At 41.8% G+C, this 20,671-nt stretch overlaps 1 long non-coding RNA gene across 1 annotated transcript; it reads right to left on the reverse strand.

The window, feature by feature from the left end:
- Positions 1-6,533: 6,533 nt before the first annotated feature.
- On the reverse strand, positions 6,534-18,870 carry LOC107978458. Its single transcript, XR_003481024.2, has 3 exons — positions 18,774-18,870; positions 16,779-16,857; positions 6,534-6,653 (listed from the first exon to the last, which is right to left on the reverse strand). It is a non-coding gene; the product is annotated as an uncharacterized LOC107978458 (long non-coding RNA).
- Between the last annotated feature and the right edge of the window lie 1,801 nt (positions 18,871-20,671).

Genomic DNA, 20,671 nt, shown 5'->3' on the forward strand with positions numbered 1-20,671 from the left:
GCTCAAGGGTTTTGTGGCTGGGTAGGTGTCTGGGTTTCTCTTTCGGTAGACTGTAGAGTGCATTCCCATACCAAAGAGACTAGAACATAATGGTAAAGGCTCTAAGCAGGCCCCAGCTCCACCTCCCCATATTCAGTGAGCTGTGCAGATGTCCTCAGCAGTGGGGCCCCGCTAGCAGTTCACTGAGAGCAATGTTCTGTCCCTTCAACAGCCTGGGTTGTTTGGGATTTTCTATGGACCCCTTGGCTAACAACTCAACCAAATGCAACCAGTCCCATCATTGGAAGCCTTGCTTGGCTCTACAGGAGATGGCCAGTTAAGACTCTGCACCCCATTACTAGGAGTCCTCACTATAGGATAACCCTTGTAAATTCCAGAAAGTTTCTATTGCATTGGGTTTCCACACTGCTCCCAGAATGTGCCCACAATTCCAGCCATCTCTCCTCACACTTTCTCTTTCCACCCCATCTGATCCTTCCTGCTCCAATCCCCACCTGCCTCCACTCTACCCACGAAATCTATTCCTTTTCCCCATCCCAGAGAGATCCATGCATCCTCACCTATAGTCCTCCTCTTTACCTAACCTCTCTGGATCTGTGGATTGTAGCTTGCTTATCATTTACTTCACGGCTAATACACACATATAAATAAGTACATACCACAGTTGTCCTTCTGGGTCTGGGTTACCTCACTCAGGATGTTTTTGTTTTTGTTGTTCCATCTTTTTGCATGCAAATTTCATTCTGTCATTTTTAATGTAATTTTTAAAATTGATTCTTTGGGAATTGCAATCATGTACCTCAATCCTACCCATTTCTCAGTCCTTCCATGTCCATTCTCCATCCATGTATCTTCCCCTCAAAAAGAAAAAAAAAAGAATAATAATAATGACAAAAAAATTTACTCCTCCATCTTGCTTGTTTTTCCATCACATATTCCTTCATCGTAGTGGTATTGGGAGCTGCAGTGTGTCATACAGTATACCTCTTTCCCCAAACAGTTACTTGCAAAAAGGCCTCTGGTTTCTGGTACACCATCAATATTGAACCGTCACTGAGACAGTTCTCAGATATCCTGCCGTTGCCCTGAGTCACAGAGATCCTGCAGCTATGGTTCCAGAGGACTGGTCTCTTCATGTGCTCCAGCAGGTCATAGATGGGTGGGGTAGGTATTGGGATGAGCCAACTCAAAACCCTGGATGTAGGCCTACATGGTAGCTGAGTCGTTTAGCCCCAGCCTCCAGCAAGGAGTAAGGGCCTCAAGTGAGGCTTCAAGTAATGGGTAGAGCCAGCTCTCCCATGCCCCTGACATTGGGGCAAGCTCTCCCACACCAGACTACTACCACCACACCCCCCACCACCACTACCACCAGTGTTGCCACTGGGGCAGGATCAGCTTCCTGGAACATACCAGCCACCAAGGGGCAGTGCTCAGGGGCCAGCTCTCCCAGGGCCAGTGAGGGGTGGGGCCTGCTCAGCATGGCCTGCAGACATCAACTTGGCTTTAGACAGCAATCTAGATCATAGGTATCTGTGTGGCCTTTGGTGAAAGAAAACAGAGGCCACAGACATCAATACAGATCTTGGCTGCAGTAAGGTCACAACCACAGACATGGTCCTCAGTTACAGACACCACAGGGCCCACAGCACATGAATAGCTCTGCTTCTCTTTCTCTCCCACTTCTCCACCTCCCATTTGCTCATTGTAGTGGCACCCAGAAACTCTGTCTTCCACCCTACTGCTCTGCACAACAGCAGGCAGACCTCTGGCCCCAGTCTGTCATTTTCTAAACAGCTGAGTAATACTCCCTCGTGTAAATAAACCACATTTTCTTTATCCATTCTTCAGCTGAGGGGGCATCTAGGTTATTTCCAGGTTCTGTTTATTACAAATAAAGCTTCTGTGAACATAGTTGATCAAGTGCCCTTGTGTTAGGTTGGAGTGTCCTTTGGATATATGCCCAAGTGTGGTAGATTTTCAGGTAAATTGATTCCCAATTTTCTGAGGAGCTTCCATATTGATGTTCATGGTGGTTGTACAAGTTTGTATTTCCACAATCAATGGAGGAGTGTTACCCTTGCTCCACATCCTTGCCAACATGAGCTGTCATTTGTGTTATTGACCTTAGCTATTTTGACAGGTGTAAGATGGCTTTACCCTGGTGGCTAAGGATGTTGAACTGCAGTTTGTATCAATAATACCTTGACTTCTTCCTTTCCAATTTATATCCCCTTGATCTCCTTCAGTTGTCTTATTTCTCTAGATAAAGCTTCAAATACTATTTTCAATAGATATGGAGAGAGTGGACAACCTAGTCTTGTTCCTGATTTTAGTAGAAGTGCTTGGCATTTCTCTACATTTAATTTGATATTGGATATAGGCTTGCTGTAAATGGTCTGTATTATGTTTAGGTATGTCTATGATATTTCTAATATCATTGGGACTTTTATCATGAAGGGGTGTTGGATTTTGATAAAAGCCTTTTCCATATCTAATGAGATGATTATGTGAATTTTTTCTTTCAGTTTGTTTATATGGCGGATTATGATTTTCATATATAGAACTATCCCTGCATCTCTGGGATTAAGTCTACATGATCATGGTAGATGAACTTTTTTATGTGTTTTTAGTCCATTTGCAATTATTTTATTGAATATTTTTGTATCTACATTCATAAGGGAAATTGGTCTGTAATTCTCTTTCTTAGTTGGGGTTTTTTGTGGTTTGGGTATCAGAGTGACTGTGACCTCCTAAAATGAATTGAGCAATGTTCTTTCTGTTTCTATTTTGTGGTATAATTTTAGGAGTATTGGTGTTAACTCTTCTTTGAAAGTCTGGTAGAATTCTGCACTAAAACTGTCTGGCTCTTTTGGTTGAGAGACTTTTAATGATTCATTCTCTTTTGCTAGGGGTTATAACTCTATCTAAATTGATTATTTTATCTTTTAGATAGTGGTACTATCTAGAAAACAATCTAATTCTTTTAGATTTTCCAATTTAGTGGAGTATGTGTTTTTTTAAGTATGTCCTTATGATTCTCTGGATTTCTTCAATTGTGGTGATATATTGTTTATGATTTATCAAAGCCACTGGAGATCGAAATAGCAAATCAGCCCATACTAGTTAGCCATAGAAGCCAGGCACATACCTTTAATCCTTAGCCCCAGATTTACACATCTGTCAAAGAGAGGCACCACACATGAGATGACTCTTCAAGTAAAGGCAGTTGTCACCAAGCCTGGTACCCTGAGTTCCATCCCTGGGCCCCACATAGCAGAAGGAAAAAATCACACTCCCACTTTATACATGTGCCTCCCACACACAAATTTTAAAAAATTGTAATTTTTGATTTTAAAGAGACTTCAAGCAGTGCCTGACAGTAGGGCCTGGATAATGAAGTGAGACAGCCAGCTACCCCAGGATGTGGCCAGTACCTCAACTTTCTCAGATGCCCCAAACATGATCAACACCAGCCCCCCCCCCCCATCCAGGTCAGCAGGAAGCAGTCTTGAGAACACTGTAACACTGTGTCCTCATGCTGCTACCCCTTTGTAATTAGTAGTCAGACATCTGTACTGGCCTGCCCTTGGCGTCCTGATGGGATACATTCTCAGCTTCAGCCACTAAGAACACCTCCTGTGCACATTTGCTACATTATCCTTTAAAAGGCAGTCTCTCTCTCTCTCTCTCTCTCTCTCTCTCTCTCTCTCTCTCTCTCTCTCTCCTTGTCCCCAAGGTCTGGTCTCTGCCCTCTTCTCTGTCCAGTAACCCTGTTGTAAGGCATGACTCCTTCCCGCCGGTTTTAAATAAACAATGGCACTAGTGGCTCAGCAGGTGACAGTGCTTGTTGCCAAATCTGACAACCCAAGTTCTATCCCATATAGTAGATAGAGACCCAGCTCAACCCAAGTTCTATCCCATATAGTAGATAGAGACTCAGCTCAACCCAAGTTCTATCCCATATAGTAGATAGAGAGACCCAGCTCAACCCAAGTTCTAGCCCATATAGTAGATAGAGAGACCCAGCTCAACCCAAGTTCTAGCCTTATAGTAGACAGAGAGACCCAGCTCTCAAGAGCTGTCCCCCATCTTCCACATGTGCACTGTGGCACCTGCACATGTGTGCGCAGGCACACAGACACAATCATTTTTAAAGTTGTAGCCTAACTTCTTCAGATCACAAATCACCTCCTGTACTGAAATGCTTGTACCTGTCATAGGTGAATGGTACATACTTTTCTCACAAGCATTCAATTACTTATTCTAAAATAACCCGAAGTAGGACTTCATCAGCTCATCCCAGAGGCAGGATGGTGTTCAGTGACGGACACCATCTCCACACATGTGAATGGCCATGTGGTCTAACCATCGACTCAGTTTCAGGAAGTACCCGCCTCCACCTCATCACCTACACTCACCCCCCAGAAATGGTGCTGTACATTTCTGTGATGATGGAGGAGATTCTGCCGTATGATATGCTCCTCATGCTCTTGCAGACACATGTCCTGAGTGATATGTATACCCCTATTTTCCTGTTCCAAGTCCCTGACCATCAGAATATGCCACAAACAGCCTCAACTTTATCTCTGAGCTCATGAACTTTGAAAGGACATGTCACTTCATGGTGCTTATAACCATATCTTTAGGGAAGACAGTCTCTACAACCCTAAGGGAAAAGTGAGGAGAATCAAGCTGGATTTTTATCTTACTCAGATCTGAGACTGGAAGGGGAAGTATTGGAGATGGACTTTAGTGACCTGTTTCCCCCAGCACTGCCTCAGACGTGGAGGGATTGGCAGCTGGAGGTGACACGGAAAAAGTCAGTAAACATTACTGTATGACCCCAATTGATGATCTACAAACATTGGGCAATAGCTCTCAGCTAAAAGTCAAGAAGAACCAGTTGTGGTGCCTCAGCCCTTTAGTCCTCCCACCTGGACAGCAGAGGAAGTCTAGCCTTACCTACATAACATACTGTCTCAAAATAACAACAAAAATGTGTAAATAAAACCTGGGAGCTGATGCTCAGCCTTCCACTTGTAACTTGGGCAATCTATTATGTGGATTTTAAAACTAACTTTTCTATTCCAGAGAACAATGTTACCTTTCTCCAAGACTTACAGATAGAGCCATTTGTTCAAATCTCTCTATACATGGTAACTAGGAATAATGCTAGATGTGGACCCATAAGGCATTTGAGTTAAGGACAATTTCTTGCAATTTGCCCATGTCCTTGGTTTTCTCATTCATAATAAGAAGGGAATGGCTGGATGTCTCTAAGTTCAGAAAAGTCTACTTGTTATGGCAAAACTTCATCAGTGGATTTGTTCCAAGAGTTCCCCAAATTTGCTTTTATTTTATTCGAATGAACAGTCAGACAGTGAACAGAACCTGGATACTCCCTTCAATTCATTCATTCATAAAGAGATTGTAAACACAATATTTGCCTCCAACAAGCTGTTTTGTTGTGGTGAAAATAAGAAGAAACGGAGCAGCAATCTGACACATCAATGTAATACACTCCCCCAAACTGTGAGAAATCTTTATTACAAGTATTCTCTTTGGGTATGAATAAAAGCTGATCAATATGTAAACATTGAGATTTCTTTCCATAAATTGTGGATTTTGTAGAAATAATTGGTATCTGCCTAAGTAGTATTTGTTACTCTAGCTCGTAATTACTCTATTTATTTCCCTATTCTCTCTTCATCAGTTTGATCATCCTTTTCTCTCTCTATTGAGGCCCCCAAATACAGAAAGAGTTATGGCGAGCTTGTGCAAACAGAGTCACAAGAGAGGATGCTTATGTTTTCAATCCCCAACAAAGAGCTAAACAAGAACTGAAGTGCTGAAAAGCCAGTCTTCAGTTCCAAGTCTGCTATTCCTGAAGCTGAGAATGAACTTACATTTAAGATCTTGTCATTTTTCTGCCTGTTTTCTGCGCACTGGGGCCCATTGCTACAGTCACATAATTCTATCCCCAATGACAGACCTTAGAGCTCAGAACCTGAAGTTTCCATCCTTTGTACATGTAATATTACTATGATTGTCCCAAGACCTCAAAGCTATGCATCTAATCAAGATGGGACTTTATATAGGACATGGAAAGTAGTATCTAATAGTTGATTTAGAAGGTCTAAATCATTACCAATACCTGTAGCCTATGATAAACAGTGAAACAGATGAGGGGGAAAAGATGAAGTGCAAGGATAATGTTTTCAAGAGAGCTGTTGGGATACTATGAAACCTGCTCTCCAAGAGACCATGCAGAGTGGGGTGTGAGTTGTAGATGGACCATGTGGAAGGCTTCATGTTAGCCCTTTTATTGGCTTTACCATTTCATGATATTCTTGAAAACTTCAGCATGTGGCAAGCTAGCCAGCCCTAGACCAAAGACAAATGGGTGTGTTTTAAGTCTTTGTTTTAGTTACTTGTTTAAAATTTGTGAACCTGGCTCTTTCACAGAGCACTGGGATGGGGATTATCTTAGATTCTGTCCAAAAAGAATGCAGAAACACACAAACAAAGCCAGCTGGGTGTGGAAGACAAATCTATAATTTCAGTACTGAGGCCATGAAGGTAGAAGTATCAGAAGTTCAAGGCCATCTTCAACTACTTGGCAGGGTCAAGGTCAACTTGGGATGCCAGGAATCCTGCCAAAAAAGAGAAATAAGAAACTTGAGCTCAAGGAAGTTGTAAATATACTACTACAGGATGTCAAAGGGTCAAGGGGGTAAGTAGGCATCAGCTGGGAAAATGTAACACTTTCCAAGAGAAGTGTAACCACAACTTTTGTTGTTGCTCAAATAGTCTTATATGTAGCTCAATCTGGCCTAAATCTCACTATATACCCAGGCTGACCTCAAACATGTAATGGTCTTTTTCATATATTGGCCTCTCTAGTACTGGGCTTTTTGGATTATAGGCATGTTGTCACCATATCTTACTATAGACTGAGTCTTTATGTCACAGGAAATCATGCTGTTTTTATCGGATTATTTTTTAAAAGCAGAGGTTGGCTAATGGTTTACATACAGGCAGCTTATTTTGTAATGTGAGTAAGAGTAAGAAGAAAAATAGTTGCGGATCAGGGAAGAAGAAGAAGAAGAAGAAGAAGAAGAAGAAGAAGAAGAAGAAGAAGAAGAAGAAGAAGAAGAAGAAGAAGAAGAAACAAAAGAACAAGAACACAAAAGGCAGAACACCCACACAAGTAGGTTATTGAGGTAGATTGTTGTCACTTGAACACAAATTTCCCTCGGCCTCCTGTGAGCAAGGTAGAATGTATCTCAAGAGTTGTTCACATGAGAGACAATGAGAAGGAACCTACCAGTAAAGCATCACACTTGTGTAGCAGGCAGATTCTCAGATGTATGATTCATCCAGCACCAGGAAATCCCAGCACAGAATGCAAGGGACAAAGACACCATGTGAGTCCTGAATTTATGGTTGCCATGACAATGACTGAAACAAAAGATACTTGACACAAGAAGATGTGGAGAGGTACAAGGACTGTCTGACACATAGGACACCTCCAGTGGAACTAAAAATGTGTTGTCAAAAAAAGGGGATAAACACTTGGAAACTAGATCACTCCAGGGATATTTGTCAAGTTAGAAATTTCATGCTACACTCTTCAAGTTAGTTCTTCCTCCAACACTGGATGATGATAGTGAGGAGGAGAAGGGAAATAAGGAGGAGGAAGAGGATGAAGACAACAACCATGATGATCCTATTGGATTGGAGATATTAATTACAAACCCAAGTGTATTTTGTGGTATTTGTCTACTATGCCTTTAAAAACCATGGGGCTGATCCTAGAGTTCATTCAAGTTCAGGAGTAAAAAGGTGGTGAACTGAATAGGAGAAAGGATTTGCAAACCATGTACACAATCAAGGAATAATATTCAGAATAGATAAAGAACTCCTAAATCTCAACAACAACAACAACAAAACAAGCAACACAATTCAAAAATCATCAAAGGAGTGAAATAGGAACTTCCCCACAAGGAAATTGTGACCATTATTTATCTGTGGTGTTGAGGAAGGTGTGAGAAAAAGAGAAAGGATTCATGCAGACTTTCTCACGCGAAATTTGAATCAAATTCTTTGAAATATGAATGTCCTTCAGCGGGGCAATTTCTTACGCAGTAATTTTATCTTAAAGAAATGATACAATCTCAGTGAGGCTGTTTTCCCAAATATACTTCAGATGCCTTATAGTGGCTAGAAATAAAAATAAAACAATTTAACATTGACAGCAGATTGATTCCTTGATTGTTACTTCCATGAATGGAACACGAAATGGACCTCCCCAAACATATCAACCACTAAGAAACCACATATGACACACTGGAAACTTTAAAACCATAATAGAATGGTAAATAGCACAGCTACCCTGCACAGTTCTAGGAGCCATGAAGACCTACTGGTCTTCCCAGTGTGTGAAACTCATTGCAGAATACATGCCTAATGGGCATTTGAGTTCTTGTTAATTCCCTTGGACATCTATGTGCTTGGGGAAAAAACTGTCTTTCAGATATTCAAAAATTCCTGAATTTAGAAGGAATTATTTTCTCATAAATATATTTACATATATGTAGGAACTATAGACAAACAGCTTAGCCTGTATGTAAACCATGCCAACATAGTCAAAGTGATTATATTTAATAAAATAAAATGATTTCCTTTTATCCCACCAGCTTTAAAAGTCACTTATGACATTAGAAATGAAGTTCAACTGAAATCTGTGCTTTTTTCAGCCAGACTATTGTGCATCCTGCTGGTGTCATCAGCATACATGCCTAGCTTTGGTATCTGTTTATGTATCCACACATGTATTTATATTTAGACTTTATATACAACACAAACATTAGTCATATCTCTAGACTGTACACACAACACACACATTAACTATACTCTAAGTGATTTGTAATGAATTTATAAGAAGATAACTTACTCCCTAAGCCATTATTGAATCATGCTTCTCAGACATAAGTTAGCTACTATAAATCAAAACCACCAGGAGGAATCCATGGCCAGAAAATCTATAGACACCTCCTTCCTCTCTTCCTCCCTTCCTCCCTCCCTCTTCACTTTCTCCTTCCTTCATTTTTGCATTTTGACTTCCTTTTGAGGCAGGCCCCAATGCACTTGCTGTGTCTCTGAGTATGGCCTTGAACTTTGGATCCTCCTGTTTCTATTTTCTGAGTGTTGTGATTACAAGTAGGCAAATGGCCCTGTGGCTAGAGTGTTGCACAGAGAACTCAAGCTTTGTTTAGACTGTACCGACTGAGTTACATCGCTACTCTTCAGTAGAATTTTGTAGCATTAAGTCACCTGCATACACATGAGCATTATCCATCCATCCATTACTCCACTGCATGATCAATGACAAAATCCAGTTCTGATCAAGGTTAGGGCAGCTTTGCACTCCTGAGAAGGGTGGACTCAGCTGTGCCTGGGCATTGATGGATGCCACTTAAGCTATCTTTATTCTTGCTGTCAGTTACTGTTCTAAGACAGAACAATAGTAAAACCTCTTGTCAGACTCACATGAGTGATGTCTATCAAGGGAGCTCGGTCAATATTTTACTGTGTTTGGAACCAAGGAAGTCCTGTATCCCCTTCCACTTATCTGGCTGTTAGCTACATGTTATGGGTGTTTTCTGAATGCCAGGAATGTGATATTCATATTGTACATGAAGAAACAGAAAGAGAGAGGAAGTTTCTACACTTTGATGCTATTATTAAATAACTGAACAGTCAAACTCTCAAATTTTCTCACTTCTGGACTTCTTATCAATAAAGAAACATTCTTCTTTTAATTTAAATTATAAACAATCTTATTTTATGTATAAATCCCAGTTCCCTCTCTCTCCCATCCTCCTATGCTTCCCACCAGCCCCCATTGCATCCCTCTTCTGTGCCATAGAAAGGGTGAGGGTATCCATGGGGGATCATAAAACTCTGTCACATCATTTGGGGCAGGGCCTAGGCCCACCCTGTATGTCTAGGATGAGAGAGAATCCCTATATAGGGAATCAGTGTATTCATACACTAGGGATAAATACTGTTCCACTACCAGAGGCCTCATAGACTTCCCAGGCCTCCTTATTGACACCCACATTCAGGGGGCCTAGTTCCATCCTATGCTGGTTTCTGAGAAGTCTGTCTGGGGTCTATGAGCTCCCCCCTTATTCAGGTCAGCTATTTCTGTGGATTTCCCCAGCCTGGTCTTGACACCTTTGCTCAACACTCCTCCCTCTCTCCAACGGGATTCCAGGAATTCTGCTCAGTGTTTAGCTGTGGGTGTCTGCTTCTGCTTCTATCAGCTACTGGATGAAGGTTCTAGGATGGCATATAAGGTAGTCATCAATCTTCTTATAGGGGAAGGTCTTTTTAACATAGCCTCTCCACTACTGCTTAGAACATTTCCCTAGTGCCAGATTTCCCTTTAAACCTATAATGGCTCCTTCTATCAAGGTATCTGTTTTCTTCCTCTTCTCTAGTCTTCTCCCCACTCAATCTTCATGTTCCCTCAAGTTTTCCTCCTCTTGCCCCTTCTCTTTCTGCTAGCTCCCTCTCCCCTCCCCCATGATCCCAATTTGCTCTGGAGATCTTGTCCCTTTCCCCTTCTTCAGGAGACTCTTAGGGTCCTCCTTGTTTACTAGCTTCTCTGGCAGTGTGGATTGTAGGCTGGTAATCCTTTACTCTATGTCTAAAATCAGCATATGAGTGAGTACATACCATGTTTGTCTTTTTGTGACTGGGTTACTTCACTCAGAATGGTTTCTTCTAGTTCCATCCATTTTCCTGCAAATTTCAAGATTCCATTGTTTTGTTTTGTTTTGTTTTTTTTCCGATGAGTAGTACTCCATCGTGTAAATGTACCACATTTTTCTCTATCCATTCTTTGGTTGAGGGGCTTCTAGGCTGCTTCCCGTTTCTGGCTATTAAAAATAGTGCTCCTATGAACATAGTTGAACAGATGTCCTTGTTGTATGAATGTGCTTCTTTTGGGTATATACCTAAGAGTGGAATTGCTGGATCTTGTGGTAGACTGATTCCCATTTTCTTGAGGAGTTGCCATACTCATTTCCAAAGTGGCTGTACAAGTTGGCACTCCCACCAGAAGTGGAGGAGTGTTCCCCTTTCTCCACATCCTCTCCAGCATCAACTGTCATTGGTGCTTTTGATTTCAGCCATTCTGAGAGGTGCAAAATGGTATCTCAGAGCTGTTTTGATTTGCATTTCCCTGGTGGCTAAGGATGTTGAGCACTTTCTGAAGTGTCTTGCAGCCATTTTAGATCCATCAATTGAAAATTCTCTATTTACTTCTGCACCCCACTTTTTAATTGGATTGTTGGGAGTTTTGGTGACTAACTTCTTGAGTTCTTTGTATATTTTGGAAATCAGCCCTCTGTCAGATGTAGGGCTGGTGAAGATCTTTTCCCGTTCTGTGGGCTGCTGTTTTGTCTTGCTGTGTCCTTTGCTTTACAAAAGCTTCTCCGTTTCAGGAGGTCCCATTTATTAATTGGATATCTCAGTGTCTATGCTACTAGTGTTATGTTCAGGAAGCAGTCTCCTGTACCAATTCATTCAAGGATATTTCCTACTTTCTCTTCTAATATGTTCAGTGTGGCTGGATTTATGTTGAAGTCTTTGACCCATTTAGACTTAAGTTTTGTGCATGGTGATAGGTAAGGATCTATCTGCAGTCTTCTGCATGCCAGCATCCAGTTATGCCAGCACCATTCTTTATTCCATTGTATAATTTTAGCTTCTTTGTCAAAAATCAGTTGTTCATAGGTATGTGGATTAATATCTGGGTTTTCAATTCGATTCCATTAGTCTTCCTGTCTATTTTTGTGCCAATACCAAGGTGTTTTCAGGACTATAGCTCTATCATAGAGCTTGAAGTCAGGGATGATGATGCTTCTGAATATTCCTTTATTGTACAGGGTTGTTTTGGCTATCCTGGGTTTCTTTTTTTCCCATATAAAGTTGAGTATTGTTCTTTCAAGGTCTGTGATGAATTGTGCTGTTATTTTGATGGGGATTGCATTGAATCTATAAATTGCTTTTGGTAAGATTGCCATTTTTACTACTTTGATCCTACCTATCCAAGCGCATGGGAGATCTTTCCATTTTCATGTATCTTCTTTAATTTCTTTCTTTAAAGACTCAATTCTTATGATACAGGTCTTTAACTTGTTTGGTTAAAGTTACCCAAGATATTTTATGTTGTTTGTGGCTATTGTAAAGGGTAATGTTTCTCTGATTTCTTTCTCAGTCCATTTATCCTCTGTATATAGTAGCACTACTGATTTTTTTGAGTTAATCTTGTGTCCTGACACTTTGCTGAAAGTGTTTATCAGCTGTAGGAGTTCCCTGGCAGAGTTTTTTGGATCACTTATGTAGACTATCATATAATCTGCAAATAGTGAAAGGTTGACTTATTCCTATCCAATTTGTATCCCCTTGATCTCCTTATGTTGTCTTATTGGTCTAGCTAGAACTTCAAGTATAATATTGATGAGATATGGAAAGAGTGGACAGCCTTGTCTTGTTCCTGATTTTAGAGGAATAGCTTTGAGTTTCTCTCCATTTAGTTTGATGTTGGCTGTTTGTTTGCTGTATATTGTTTTTATTATGTTGAGGTATGCTCCTGTTATCCCTGATTTCTCCAAGACCTTTATCATGAAGTGGTGTTGGATTTTGTCAAAGGTTTTTCAGCATCTAATGAGATGATCATATATGTGGCTTTTCTTTTTCAGTTTGTTTATATGGTGGTTTACACTGATGGATTTTGGTATGTTAAGCCATGCCTTCATGCCTGGGATGAAGCCTACTTGACCATGGTAGGTGATTTTTCTGATGTGTTCTTGGATTCAATTTGCCAGTATTTTATTGAGTATTTTTGCATGAATGTTCATGAGGGATATTGGGCTGTAATTCTCTTTCTTAGTTGGGTCTTTGTGTGGCTTGGGTATCAAGGTGATTGTAGCCTCATAAAAAGAGTTTGGCAATGACCCTTCTGTTTCTATTGTGTGGAACACTTTGAAGAGTATTGTATTAGCTCTGGTTTGAATTTCTGGTAGAATTCTGCACTGAAACCATCTGGCCCTGGGCTTTTTTTTTGGCTGGAAGACTTTTGATGACTGCCTCTATTTCATTAGGGGTTATAGGTCTATTTAAATTGCTTGTCTATTCTTGATTTAATTTTGGTAAGTGATATCTATCCAGAAAATTGTCCATTTCCTTTAAATTTTTCAATTTTGTGGAGTACAGGTTTTCAAAGTATGACCTGATGATTTCTCTGGATATCTTTGGTGTCCGTTGTTACGTCCTCTTTTTCATTTCTGATTTTATCAATTTATATATTCTCACTGCCTTTTGGTTAGTTTAGAGAAAGGTTTGTCTATCGTGTTGATTTTCTCAAAGAATCAACTCTTTGTTTCATTGATTCGTTGTATTATTTTCTTTGTTTCTACTTTGTTGATTTCAGCCCTCAATTTGATTATTTCCTGGGGTCTACTCCTCCAGGCTGAAGAAAAATCCTTACCAAGCTTTCCTCCTTATTGTTTAAGTCACTTAGGGTTGGACCTTCTGTTAGAGCACTCCAACTTCTACACCTGTCAACAATACTTACATCTCACTTAACAGTTTTAATTTTCCTTAATGTCCTGCTGTTGTATGAAAATTTTTAAATAAAAATGTCTGGTAGAATAATGCAATTTTTTTTGGTTTTTTGAGACAGGGTTTCTCTGTGTAGCTTTGGAGCCTATCCTGGCACTCGCTCTAGAGACCAGGCTGGCCTCGAACTCACAGAGATCCTCCTGCCTCTGCCTCCCGAGTGCTGGGATTAATGCCTAGCGAATAATGCAATATTTACTAGTGAGAAAAAATATAATGTGTTCTATCTCAACTCAAGGCATCTCTGATGGTTTGAATGAGAATATCCCCCAAATGAGTATGTGTTTGAACATTTGTCCCCCTTTGGTCTGTTGCGGAGGCTAAGAATCTCTAGGTGAAGTGCAGCACTGGGGGTGTCTATAGACTGCTCCTCTTCTGGTGTGAAGATGATGTGATTGGCCACTCCCCACCCCTTTTCTTCTCCTATGGAACTGTAAACTGATACACATCCTTTTTTGTCTGGGTATTTGCATTGGTTACTTTTCTATTGCTGTAATAAAACACAGAGCCAAGCAGTTGACAGGTGAAAGTGTTTCTATGAAGCTTATAGCTACAGAGGGTTAAGACTCTCCAAGTTCAAATAGGAAGCAGAGAGAGAGAGAGAGAGAGAGAGAGAGGAGAGAGAGAGAGAGGATGGTGGCAGGCTTTTCAACCTCCAAGCAGCTCCTGGTGATCCACTCCCTCCATCAAAGATACACCTGCTTAGTCTCCCCAAAGCACAGGAAATGGGGACCAAGTATTCAAATGTCCCAGAATATAAGGGACATCTCATTCAAACCCTCACAGCATTTTATCACAACCGAAATGTAACTAATATGGCATTCACATAATTTCAGTTGAAAAATATGTTAACCAAACAAGCTCCGGTAACAGGTATGTTAGCAAATAACACACCCTGCCCAAACAGTGTACAATAATGGTTATCTCTACAAAAGCAACAACAGTGTTAAGTGAACCAGAGATTCAGATGCAGGTAGGCTAGGGGCTCACTCAGGGGAAGATTCTGAAACATGGAAAATTTCATTATGAATGACCTCAAGATTGGCACCTAGTGAAAAAGGAAGAGAAGAAGCAAGCTGAGTGGAGTGGTCTCAGTGATGTCCTTACCACCACCATTAGTAGCTCTAGCATTGAGACAGTGCTTCCAAATCATACTAAAGAGAAGAAGACAGAGACAGTAGAACTCTGCAAGCTCTTGTTTCAGGTCCTAGGGATATGGCAATTCCTTGGTCAAGTTTATTGTCTTAAACTTAAGGTGATTCACAAAGAGGTCCACCTACCCACAAAGAAGATCAGTGGCTTGCTTTTCCCAATACTAAGCCCTAATTCCTCCATGTCTAAGGGACAGGGTCATATTCCTCTGGGCCTTACAGAACTTCACATTTGGGAGCAGGTCATGAGGCCAGGCAGCTGACTCACACACCAGAATTCAGTATCTGACCCACACAACCCCCAGTTAAGGCCTTTGTTTCTGTGACATCCTGATCAAGGCGAAGCTGAGCTTGGGAACACGTGGGAACATCAGCACGGACAGGCTACCTCTCCTACTGTGGGGTTTATCCATAAGACATGAAATTCAAGCCTGTTCCAATTTCCATTCTTGGCCTGGATAGTGTTGTGTTGAGGGAACTGGTGAGCAGGCTTTTACCTGAGACATTGTCTACAGAGTGCTTCACTGAGGCAATGAGAAAAAAAAGTTCTTATGCAGTAGGAAGGGACTGGTTGATAACTTCGGTAGATCCTCAGGGGTTGTTACTGTAATTACCACTGAATACTGAAGATGCAAGTAGGTTTGTGTATGATCTAAAAAAAAAAAAACCTTTTAATTTTAAGGTAATTAAATTTTGTTAAAAATTTCTTAGCTGTTCCTAAATAATGGTTTGCTCACATATTGGTGGTACTGAAAGTATATAGTGGAGCACTCAAGTTTAGTGCCGTGAGCACAGCCACTGTGTAGTGCCCTGAGCACAGTTACCAATGGTGGCGTGAGCATAGTCACCACAGTGCTGTGGGCATAGTCACTGTAGTGGTGAGCTCAGTCACTATAGTGCTGTGAGCACAGTCAGTAACTGCAGTGCCATGAACACAGTCACTGCAGTGTGTGAGCACAGTCACTGTAGAGCTAGCAGCACAACACAAAGGCCATTGGCTGTTTGGAGAACTGTTACCCTTTGGGACTGTTTTTGTTTGCATCTTTTTGTGAGGTAGAGTTGTATTGTACTCAAGTCTGACCTTGAACTCCCAGTGTTGGAATTCTTTGTGTGCACCAAACCACTATACCCTGATACTCTGTACAATGTAAAAGGGATTTACTTATTTTTATTTCATGTGTTTGGATGTTTTGCCTGCATGTACATCTGGTGCCCACAGAGGCCAGAAGAAAGCACTGGATGCCCCGGAACTGGAGTCATGAACATATGAACCTCCATGTGGGTGCTGGGAACTGATCCTGGGTCCTCTGGAAGAGCAGGCAGTGCTTTTAACTGTACAGCCATTTCTTTGGCCTCTGTGACTCTTAAGCAGCAACATATTCAAATATAGCATCATTACTTTCAGCTATCACAAACCCCATATCCTTAAATGACATTATTGTTGTGTGTGTACACATGTGTGTATGTGCATGTGGACTAGAAGCTAGAATTGTGTGGCTTTCTTGATCACTTTTCCACCTTATTTTTGAGTGAGGTCTTTTGGTGTACCAAGAGCTCACCATTTGAGAACCCACAATTTGCTTATCTCCATCCATCCAGATGTAGATCATAAAAGCCCCTCCATGACTGAATACTATGTGGAGCTGAACATCTGGACTTAGCCTCCCATACTCACACAATAGCACTGTTCACATTGCATCATCTCCCCACCCCTAAATCACACCATGTCGATACTGAACATTGTAAGGCTGCTAGGAGAACCTAAGGAGATCGATCATATGGAAACATAGATCAAATGGGAGCTTCCATTGGTAATGGAAGAGGGATAGCTACCCAAGTACATGAGGACTGGAGTCTAGATACTGGAGAAGATAAGGAGTGAAGGCTGCAAAGGGAGAATTTGTATAACTGCCCATCCCCAATAGATCCTACCTTCCTTTCAAAAGTCTTAGCCAAGCCCATTGGAAGCTATCTCCATCTCATCCGGACTGCAGTGCCTCTGAGCTGTGACCTAAAAGGGAAGACATGTAAAAGCCAAATTAAGTGGCATAAAAGAACCCCCCATCCTGGTCCTATGGTTGTCTGGTGAGCTGTTTCCATACCATGTGTACACAAACAGCTCTTCTTGGGTGGTGGCTTAATGTCTATACCTTCCATTGCAATTACACAGAATGGAGCCGCAACGCAACAAATCTTCATAATGCCAATCCCATCTTTCCACCTCATTGACAGCTCGGGAAATGCATCTGGAATTCATAGTAGCCTCATAGCCTATGGCAAGAGAAATCCATGCTGCTAAAATTTTATTTTAGAATTCAAGCTGGTTTCCCCTCCGTTTCGAATGCCCTGATTTTTAAGCTTTTGCTGCCTGCCACACTGTATCAAAATAACCGGCCAATATTGTTCAACTGTCAGGGGCCTCAGCTGCCTCTGAATTTCATCAGTGCAAATAAATCCTGGAGCATGTTAACAAAAATAATCCCAATAGATAGGAGCTAACATTAATAGAATTAAGAGCCAACCCTGAAGGGAGGCAGGAGGCATATAAACTTTGACTCGAATGCCTCCCCTTTCTTTGCTGTTTTGTTTTTTTTGTTTTTAAAGAAGGCTGAATTCAGACTGAATAAATGTTTAGGCTGACAGGGATACTAGGCTGGGTCCCAAATTTGTGCAATGTTCAAAGAGAGAGAGGGAGAGATTTTAAAATCCTAGAAAAAAGAGATATTTCCAAATTAATGGCATTGCCCGAATGCCTTGGCTCCCTGCACCCCACCAGGAAGGTTTATTATTTTCTGGTAGAATGTTGCTCGGATGGGGAGTGGTAGTCAGCGATGCGTCAGAGCTGCTCTTTGAACACATTAAAAAGCTGAATGCACAACAAAGAACAGATGTTCCAGCATGCCTTATTTATGCACCCATCAGCAATCTTCCAGTGACCACGCAGCACTGCCTTCCCTCCTCCCCATATTATTTTCTGATAAACTCACCCTCTTTATTAATTTATTTTTTTGGCCTCAACTAAACCCCTGGGTAATTGCCTATGTGTGTGTGCACAACTGTACGTGTGTGTGTGTGTGTGTGTGTGTGTGTGTGTGTGTGATTTGAAAGTCTGCCTCCGTGAAAGCTGAATTCTATTGAACTGTGGAACAGGTGTGGATTCTGCAATTAGATCACATTTCAGAGAGAGAGACAGAGGGTAATAATGGCGGTGAATTTTTCATAGTCGAATGCAGCGCCATAGCGACCGGCAACAATGAAGAAGAAGAGGTATTAGTATTAGGGGTGATTATTTTGAGTTTATGGGATCATCTGATTGAATGTGGCCAGAAGGCACTGTGAGCGCGTTGTCGCGTTGTCTGAGGCTCGCCAGCTGTAAGGCAAACTTGTTTTACTGGCACTTGTCTGAAACATCCCACTCGCCCGCTCACTGCTCACAATTGGAATAGAAACAGTGATTAGGAAATGGGATATAATGCAGATTAAATGTTATGATGACCAAGATCCCGTTGGGTTATTAAAACCCATTTGCTGTCTCTGGTTTTAAAGGCATAGCACCTTTATTTAACCTCTGGCTGCAGATCTCTGAGCTCTAAAGGTGGGAGGTGAAGGATTGAAGATGAGGAGGGTGAAGTGGAGAAAAAATTAGAATCTAAAGAGCAGCAGGATTTCCTCTTTCTGTACAAGGAAGCTGCATTTTTCATAAGTGAATCTGAGCTGTGACCTCCATTCGAGCTTCAGAAAACCATGATGCACAGAAATGGAAAATCCTCACCCCCACAAACTGATTTCATAGACCCAAACCAAACAGTGCAACCAATTTTCACAATGATATCTGGCCAGTCTGGGGACTTCTAGACCTAAGAGTCATTTCCTCAGTATAGTTTATTTATCTTCCATGAAGTAGGGAATATTTGGAACCTGACTCACTGGTGTAAAATCGGCCCTTGGGAGAGGTCCAGCTGTAACCCGGCGTCTCAGATCAGTGCTGTGGGCTGGCGGCAGCTGCTGTCCACGAAAAGTAAAGAGAGCAAGGAAGGGAAAGCAGAGACCCAGGGTGAAGTCACCGGCACTCACTAGACAGGCTGAGGAGCCGAGCTCCGAAAAAATAGATGAGGATAGCTCGGTGAAGCCAAGATTCCCCTCCTGGCACAGGCTCAGGGCTTACAACGAGGGCTCTCATTCCTTGTGATGCAGCCATGCTTCTGGGTAGTTCATGGTGCCTACCAGATTGTGGGGTTCAGAGACAGAGCCAGCATGGTTCTGAGGCTGGAATTCATTGGAATTCATGTCCAGAAGCCAAAATGAGCTCTTCTAGTGAAATGTGTGAATGATGAGTTCTGGGGTCTACAATGCCACTTCACATTGAGAAATGTGTTACTAGGTCAGCCTAGAAGTGGTGAGAGAGAGAGAGAGAGAATAGGGAGAGATAACCATCGAATCTAATCCCAGTTGAAAGCTATGGCTTTTCAACCACTGACTAATGAATGCATCAGCTACCTATCACATTCTATCAAACACTGTCATTTCTTTCACCATTAGGCCAAGAGGTTCCTGGTTCCTATCTCTTTAATTACCTGAATTTACCTCCTCAACCCCAGTAAACCATATTCCCTCTCATCAAGCTTTCTGTGGAATATAGTGTTGGTTTTCCAAACACAAGCGGTACAGCCTTCTACAAACAAGATGGAAGCTAATAGATGAGGATTTGGGTTCAGACATGGAGTGGGCTCTGAAGAGCCATGAGTGCTCAGAGGCCACTCTGGTGTGGCATTCATGCTGCCTGTGATGCAGGCATGGCATGATGGCACATGAAGACATACTTTTCAGAACAAAGAGAGACTGATTACTGGGGCCTCTCTACAAGTTCCTCCTAGACTGGAGGTAGCAGGCCACAGAATCTCCAAGTTTCCCCTTAGAAGACCCCTCTGAGAGTTTGTCTCCATGAAGTCCTGCATTTACCTGAGGAGTCCTGGTGGTCACTCTATGTGACAGTTGAAGTCATAGACTCCATGTAGTTTCTTCCCCTCTGTGGAACAAAAGCTTCCAACGAGATGTGACTCTTCATTTTCCTGACCTAAACCTTCTTTCATTTTAAGCCATGTCCAAGGTGTCAAGTTAGAAATTTTTATGCAGCCCTGGCGTTTCTACACAACTACAGCTCGTGCTGGGTCCTGATCAACCACAATGTTGAGTTAGTTTACATGGGAATCTTTGAATATACGTCCCTTTTATTACATGTATCTATTCACTTATTTGTGCATGTGCGTGCGTGCATGCGTGTGTGTGTGTGTGTGTGTGTGTGTGTGTGTGTGTGTGTGTGTGTGCTCATGCGCATGAGTGCACATCTGTTCTCGTGCATGTATGCATGGCATGTGTGTGGATATCAGAGGAAAGCTTGTAGGAGCCAATTCTCTCCTTTCATGATGTGTGTACTGGTGATGAAGCTCAGGCCAGAGGTACAGTGACAGTGCCTTTAGTCATTGAGCTACCTTGTGATCTGAATGTACTTTCTTTTGTTTTGCAGGCAGACTTGTATAAAAAAATACACTCCAAATGAAATGCAGTCTAATCCTCCCCATGCCAGCTCTGGAAGTGTCTTTCTCAGCTGAAGCAATGGGGGAGAAATGGCAGTATTAGTTATCGTTATTGACGTGGTGACGACTCCTCTGCAGATGTTACAATGTCAATGTTTTGTGGTTAATTTGCATCACAGTTTTATCATGCACTGATACACCTTGCCATTTAGTCATTTGAGTGAACGCTGACAAGAGGCCTGAGAGCCTGGGAGGCAGAAGACAGGAGGAGCTGTTGCCCGCAAGCTGTGG

The sequence above is a fragment of the Cricetulus griseus genome, assembly GCF_003668045.3.
Source record: "Cricetulus griseus strain 17A/GY chromosome 1 unlocalized genomic scaffold, alternate assembly CriGri-PICRH-1.0 chr1_0, whole genome shotgun sequence".
Taxonomy (NCBI): domain Eukaryota; kingdom Metazoa; phylum Chordata; class Mammalia; order Rodentia; family Cricetidae; genus Cricetulus; species Cricetulus griseus.